Here is an 8,161-nt window from a genome sequence, read left to right on the forward strand (position 1 = left end):
TGACATGAAGGAAATTAGGGTTTTATTAATTAATTCATTATTTATTAATTAATTTGATTTCATTAAGACTCATTCTTCCATCTGAGAAAGCAAACTACAGTGTTATTTTTTTAATGCTCAGCAATTAATTAAACAGGCTTATCCCAAGGCAGCTGAGAAACTAAATTTCACATGCAATGTTGTTTCTACAAGAAAAAAAAAAGTCCCAAACAACCTACTTATGAAGAACATTGAGGACAAAATGTGTTTGTGAACTAGATAGGAAATAAATAGTGTACTGCAGTTGTTTGGAAAGCTAAATTCCCCCCCCTCTTTCTCTTCATTGTTATGACAGTATGTGTTTCTATCCTATAGTACACGTTCCATCCCATCCCCAAATCTCTCTCTCGTGTCCCTTCTCCTCTCTCTCCGCTCTCTTCCCTAAAGAGATGTTCTGGCTGCATCTCTTTCACAGTTAAAAGAAAATAGATTTCTCACGGATACAGTTCAAGGTTGTTGGCCCCATTTTTGCCGCTGTGGTAACTTTTCCTGGCTCCAGAAAAGTGACTCTAAACTAATGTAAATTGGACAAGGTTACAGAGCATGCTAAGAACAGAACTAGAAACCTGAAAGTACTACAGCCAAAGACTCTCTTTCTATTTCTAGAGTAAAAAATGAGCACAACACAATGTTTTTCTCTGGTGAGGTCAAACTATTATAAATCCACAGAGCTGAAAGCACTATCTGTTGAGTCCATTTTTTTAAAGTGACTGTCTTGAGCTCATAGAAATTGTGAGCTGTATGGTCTAGTATGGTCATTTACATGAAAATATAACAGGCCACCAAACTTAACATATAAGGACAACATCCTGGTAGAACCATAAAAATGTCCTATTGGCACTTCCACAGTGCATTTAAACAGGTATAGCCCATTATTAAGCAATTAAGAACTTTTTATTTAGCACATAGGCCATTCCTACCCTGGGGATGAATTTACAGGAGCCATTTTATTTCAGTTCCATTTTTTAATGCAATGCCTCATTGATTAATTGATATGGCCTCACAAGTCCTCCAGGTCTTTTTTTTTTTTTGGCCAGGTCTCAGCTAAAATGAGTTGCTCATTGGAGGTCACCAATGAGAACATTTGTGTTAAGATAAGCAAAAGGCAAACAGCAAGGGACAAGAAAACTGTGATGACCAATTTAGGTAGCCAACTACAGTTGATCTGAGAAGACTCTCTCTTCCCCTTTCTTCCCTCCCATCTTCCTGTTCTTAAACCTAACACAACAAGGCAACTCCATTACGAAGTGATGTTCCAGAAATACCCGTGTGATTTTAGTTAGGCCATGATTTTCACCTTTGACCTCTGAGAGGACACTATTCCCAGTCTCCTACTTCCACTATCATTTTAGAAATAGGATATGATCTCTCAGGAGAAGAAGATGCCTCCCCAACTGGAGGAGAACTCGCACGGACATCGTAATGAGAATGTGGTAGTTTAATTCGAGGACAAAATGTACAACTGCAATCTTCCAAAAATCCCAGGACAGAAGGATTAGACTACATCTTGAAGAGATGATTTCATCTATCTCCTAATTGTTTCCAGAAGCAGATAAGGCTCCTTCAAGGTCATTTCAAAAAAAAAAAAAAAAAAACAAAAAACATAATATCTAAAGATCCTGGAAGAGTTCTACCTCTGAATACAATTCTGCTCAAGAGAGGGACTAACAGGCCAAGAGACCAGAGATGATATCAATATCATTGTCATTGTCATTGCCATCATCATCATCACCCCCTAGAGTAAACATGCCCCAGGCACTCTGCTAAGCCTCAATATGATCTGCTTAATTTGAGCCCAACAAGATCCTATGATACAGGTTCTATTCTATTCCCATTTATTTTTTCAACAAATATTTGATGAACATCCACTATCTGCCACACAGTTAAGTACTAGGGATACAGGAATGAATAGAACAGATAAAATCTCTACCTTCATGGCCTTAGTGGAAGAGAGAAACAAAAAACTTGAGTAAAATATGTTTATAATTTCAATATCTAACAAGGACATTTATGCAGGAAAGGGGAATAAAGAGTTAGAAGATAAAGTTTTTAATAGATTAGCCAACAAAGAACTCATTGAGAAGATTTGTTGGAGAAGGAAGTACATGAGTGAGGTCAGGCAGGTATCTGGGGAAGAATATTCCAGATAAAGGACACAGAGAGTTCTAAGTTGCTTAGACGAGATCAAGTGTGGTGTGTTACAGGAACAGGAAGGAGGTCAGCGTGGTGGACTCATGATAGTTAAGGAGGATGTAGGAGAAGACATCTGAAGGACTGGAAGTGACCAGATAGTGTAGAACCTAATAACTAAGTATAAGGTCATTTTTTTTTTTACTGTGAAAGACACGGGAAGACCCTGTAAAATGTAAGCAGAGGAGTCTCCTGGTCTGGCTTGTGTCTTGGTAGTATAGCTCTGGTGTCAGTGGAAGTGAGACTGTGGGGTGGTATGAGAATTGACGGAGAGGGAGAGAAGTTAGGAAGCCATTGCACTAATCCAGAGAAGTCATGGACGAGATGGTGGCAAGGGAAGTCGTGAGAACTGGTCAGATTTGCAATGTATCATAAATGTTCCTATGTAGGATTTGTTAATAGATTGAATGCTAGCTGGGATAAAAAGAGGAATTAAGGATTATTCCAGGGGTTTTGGCCCTGATAAAAGTATCTGCCACTTACTGAGAAGAGGACAGAGAAGTAGCAAGCTTGGGGTCTCATCTATCTAGAAAGTGATGTTGACAAAGGAGAAACAGTCTATCAGATATAGAATCTGCAAAGGGGCATGGCTCTTGTGATTAAGATTCTATGTTCCTAGGTGATATTTCCTTCACTCAATCCTTCTTGTACTTATTCACTCACTTGTTCATTCATCCCTTTAGTCAACAGATACTTATTTAGTGTCTACTATGTTCCAAACTGTGTGCTATTTCCCTCCCTTGGAAAACTTATGATCTAGAGGTACATCCATAAGCAAATGCTTATGCAATAATAACCTATAAAACAAAAAAGAATTTTACTAAAGAAGCAGATGTGTTGAATAACTTAAGCAACTTGCTCATGACTGCAAGGCTGGGGCAAGAGAGGGCTGGAACAGGAACACAGGTTGCCTGCCCACACACCTATGTTAGAGTAATTGAATGCTAGTGCCACTCACTCACCATTCAGTTAGAGATGGAAAACACAAGCAACCAATGGGAGTAAGAATGCAATCCGTGGAAGTCCCCACAATGACTGTGATGTGATTGTTGCAACATTTCCTGGACCAAGTTTCCTCATCTGTAAGATGATGGGTTTGGGCTAGGTGGTCTCCAAAGCCCCTTCTGGAACTGAAACTGTGATTCTTGATGTCTATTAGTGTTCAAATGCAGGGCAGCTACGGGGAGCATCCAACCCATGCTTCATTTACTACACAGGTGTAGGACCAGGCCGATAAGGGAGGTTAGGAGCCGTGGAACCCTCACCAAGTCCTTTTCTGCTTTGTCCTCTGAAGGACCTAAGAAGGCAGCAGGAGTTGTAATCATGACAGGATGGACACACGGTCCTTTCAGAGAGGAAGACAGGAGGAAGGCATGAACTGGAAAGAGCAACACAAAGCATGCCTAGTATGTGTAAGGCCACTGGGTTTGATCTCCAGCGCCAAAAAAAAAAAAAAAAGAAAAGAAAAGAAAAGAAAAAAAAGAAAAGGAGGAAGGGAGGAAGGAAGTTGAAGTCTAAGGATAGCAAATCCATTAAATTGCTCCTGGTTTTAGGAAGGGCCTGACTTCCTCCCAAGCCTAAAATGGGCAAAATAGAGACTCTGACACATTTGAATGTGATCCTGAGAAATGTAGACCCCCCTCACCATTCTAGACTCCAGTTTTCTCTCCTGCAAAAACAAAGCTAAATAATTTCTAAACTTGGCTATTCATAACAGTACACCCCTAAAAACCTCAGCATTTCTGTACCCGAACTATATTTCCAAAATACACTTCTTTTACCCAGTATGTACTTGTTACCAAATCTACAAGACTCATCCAAATAGCCATTTGATCTAACAGTGCAGTTCTGGAAATAATCCAAATCAAATATCTACAATGGAAGAAACATCCCAGAGTTTGATTAAATAATTTCAAAGTTTAGCCACCCATTATTAGTATTTCTAAAATACCTTTACATAAAATAAAATTTTTAAACCACCATAAATCATCCATAATCACAATACTTTCCCTAGACCTCTCATAATGTCTTAAAATACCTGCAAAGTCCTTAGTAGTGGAACATATAGGATTTTTTCTATTCATTGATTATATACTTCTCATCAATGTAGGTATACTAAATTAATATTACAGAATATAAAGTTCCAAAATAAGTAGTACTTTACATTGATATATTCTGATTTTAAATATCTAGTGAAATGATATAAGTAAAACTATCTTATTTTGTAAGTAGAGAAAATAAGGTTTACAAAAATTCCACAAATATCCCCAAATCACATAAATCATATAGCTCTGAGAAAGTTCCAATAACTAAAACCAGCATTACTGCCTATAAATTCTTGATTCGAATTACTGAGTCGTTAATGCCATTGATAAATATCAAAAAAAGTAGTGAAAAGTAAATAGTTCTGTTTATACGAACTTCAGCTTTCTGGTAAACACACACACACACACACACACACACACAATAAAATTAAGGAGGGGAGAAACCCCTCTTCAGTCACCTAGGAATTTGCTGCCTTTTACCTGACAGCCCTAACTTGGGCTGGATTCATTAAACCAAGCAAAGTCTTGCATGCATGTGTTTAATCTTTGTGGGTAAAATCTGAATGTAAATCTTTTAATTCAGTTTAAATTACAAACGGTCAAATGTACACATTAAGTATATTGCTAGATGTGTCAAGGAGCTATTTTTGGCGATTCTAAAGTTTTTTTTTTTTTCAATCTGTCACATTATGCTAGACACATCCAACTCATATTATCAACACATCCATATGAGCATTGTTTCATGACCTCCATGTGGTAAGTTAACAGATACCCTGTTTTAATCTAGAGATGTAGGCATTTCATAGATAGGGAACTGAGTTGGGTGCTGATAATTTCCATTGTGTGAAAATGGAAAATGAAGCTTGTTTGTTGAAGGATGAGTACTTTCAAATATCTAAGAACCCTAACTTCTTTCTTCTCCTGCCCTCTCCAGTTGCCTTACTTCTTCTCTTTGAGCTCATTCTCTTCCTTCTTTTCCCATCTCTCCAGCAGGACACTTTTGACCCATGATTTATTCATCCAGTCATTCATTCATTTAAGTACATCCATTCATTCATTCAGTACCACTGTGTGCCTGGCACAGTGCTGTTCCTTGGGCTTCAGAAATGAATGACAGTTTCTCCGCTTCAAGGAGGATGTAATCTAGTAGACGTTGGGTCACACAATTAATGAGCTGGAGCAAGTCATTGTGGTTAAAACCAGTTAACACCTATCCCTAACTGTGGCACATGTATTTTTCTCCACCTTTCCAGACCACTTTTTTCATGGACTACAAGTTCTCAGAGCTGGGACCACAGATCAGTCATTTCTGTTGCTCCAGCATCTAACACAATGCCTGGCAAATAGTCTGTCCCTACAAAGTGTTCTGGATGGATGGATGGATGGATGGATGGATGGATGGATGGATGGAAGGAACTGAGTAACCAGTATCTGTTATGAATGACTTTTAAGCTCACTGGAATCAGTTTTTGACTAATTATCTCCTTTTTTTCCCAAACTGGCATCCTTGGTGTCAAAAGCTAAGTGGGATTCCCGTTTCCTAGGCACAAACAGTCCTCCCAGAGAAGAAGCCTTCTCTGCCTTTCTGGAATCATTTCAACGCATTTAATATAAACTTCCCTGAGACCCCTCCCCAGGTGCGACCAGGGTGGGCTACCATACCGGTCCCTAGCTTCCCTGCCCTCTGCAAGACTCTGACCCTAGGAGGAGCGCAGCTTCCAGTGAACTTTTTTCTTTTAAAACCATTTAGAAGTTTGTCGGTTACGGAATAAAACCTCCTAGGGGAAATCCTGTTACAGAAGAAGAGGCCAAAAAGAGATCATCGCACAACGAGGACAAGTGAGCACAGTGCCCAGGATTCTTGAGCGGATCGGGTCTCGCCCTGCTCTTGCAGTCTGAGAGCTCCGGTGGCGACGCGGGAAGAGCAGCGGGTAGGGAGGGCAGCCTGAAGGCTCGCGGCCCCTGCCGGTCACTCAGCTCCCGGAGCTCTGTCGTCCTCAGAGAAGCCGCCCAATTCCAAGAATCAGCGATTGAACCCTCAAAGACACCCCACATCGACTTCAAGAACCCTACAGCACACTTGCTTTCTCCATAGACCTCTGTCGCCCCGGTTGAGACAGGAGCGCTTCAGAGGGCTCCAACCACCCACTCCACTCGGAGACCCTGGGTCCAGACTCCTCAGCATCCCCACCCTTTAGCATTGCTGCCTCCAAGCCAGCTTCTCCTCCTGTCCCGTCTTCCAGCTGTCACGAAGCACGACGCCTTCAGTTCAGCTCAAGAAGCAAGGCAATAGCTTAATCGCACCCGAGACCAGCCTCCACTAACCCCCTGGCTCGTCACCCCAGGGGGGCATGCCAAGGTCACCAGAATAGGCGTGACAGCCTCTACCTTCACTCTCCAAAAACAACTGCCTGAGATCCCTGGGATCGAATTTTTCTCCGGCCCCTCAACCCCATTGAGGGTCACCTCCTTGCATACCCATCATCCCACCAACCCCTCCCTCCCTCCCGTCCCTCTTCTGGTGCTTGCCCCCTCGGAAATGCTCACTTTCTCTCCTGCACAAGGCTCCCTTGTAAGTCTCCCCTCGGTTTCCTTAGAGAATGAGGGGAGGAGATGTGCCTCCCACTCGCTCAGGGGGAGCGGCAGGGGAACCGACGCAAACTTCTGCTGCACTTACTTCGGGCCGAGGCTGCCGCCCCCTCGCCTCTGCTCGCTCTAGCACCGGCAGCTGCTCCGCGGCGACATGGAGCCACCACGCTCGCATTCCCCACACCAGCGCAGCTGCGAAATGCGCAGGAAAGCAAAGGAGTCTCTCTGGCGAGTGCGCCCAGGGCCGGAGTGCCGGGCGGAGGTCCGGCCGCCGCGCTTGGCTGCTAGCTGAGCTGTAGCCGGCTTCAGCAGCTCCGGGATGCTGCGCTCAGCGCCGCGCGCTCTGCTCCTCTACTGGGTTGTTTCTGTCCGACTTGCAGTTTTAGTGCATGCCAGGACTGCAGCACCCTCTCCGTCCTCCCCCGGAAACGACTTTCAATTCACCTGGTAGCTGGCGAGGCTCTCCCGAGGGCGGGCAGCGTGACAGCGGGTGCAGAGGAGAGGGAGGAGCGCGGGAGCAGCGGCTGCCCGAGTGCGCCTCCAGCTTCCTCGGCTAAGAGCGCGCAGCCCTCTCCAGCCGCTCTCCTCGGGACTGCAGTCTTGACGTCACCTACATCCCCCACCCCACCCCGCGGAGGAGCGGCGCGGAGGGTGGGGTGCAGAGAGCGAGGACGTGTGAGTGTAATCGGGAGTGAGTGAGTGTGTGTGTGTGTGTGTGAGTGTGTGTGTGTGTGTGTGTGTGTGTGCACGCGCGCGTGTGCCCCGCAGGGCTGGGGACGGATCGGAACGGCCGCTGGATCCTGAGAAAAGCCTGAAACAGCTCTCAACAAACAGTCGCCGAGGGGTTGTCGTGAACAGCCGGGGGCGCTCGCCTTCAGGTTAGGGCGGGGATACTAGGGACATTGAGTTTGGGCAAGAACACGGGAAATGGATTAACGAAGCCAGTGGGGTGAAAGTGCGGGAGTTGGGCACTCTGTCCCCAAAGTTGGAGGATGCACAGGATGCTTTTAAAAAGCTGCGCTAGAGGTTTAGGAGGAAGAGGGAAGAGACCTTATGGAGAGTTGATATGCACGCTCCTGTAGGAGAGGGTCGGGTTGGAGTTGGGATGTTCTCTCTGCTTCCGCTCCTGCTTGCAAATTCCCGACAGGAAGGAGCCGACTTCGAGGAGTCAAGGATTCCTCTTACCTCTGACTATTGACAAGCTGCTGCAAAGAAAGCAAAGCGATTGGCCTTCCGCCCTCAAGTTTCTCCCGGTGTGAACCTGAGGGAGTCTCTCTGCCAGAAGCTGGGCAGAAGCT

The 8,161-nt window shown here is 44.4% G+C and overlaps 1 protein-coding gene across 1 annotated transcript in view; it reads right to left on the reverse strand.

The window, feature by feature from the left end:
* The window catches only part of KIAA1217, a 796,647-nt gene extending 789,248 nt beyond the window's left edge, over positions 1-7,399 (reverse strand). The window contains exon 1 of the mRNA XM_079106261.1: positions 6,952-7,399. The gene's annotated coding sequence lies outside the window, so the exon portion shown is untranslated. The remainder of the gene's footprint in view (positions 1-6,951) is intronic.
* Between the last annotated feature and the right edge of the window lie 762 nt (positions 7,400-8,161).

This window comes from Sciurus vulgaris (genome assembly GCF_902686455.1).
Source record: "Sciurus vulgaris genome assembly, chromosome: 12".
NCBI lineage: Eukaryota > Metazoa > Chordata > Mammalia > Rodentia > Sciuridae > Sciurus > Sciurus vulgaris.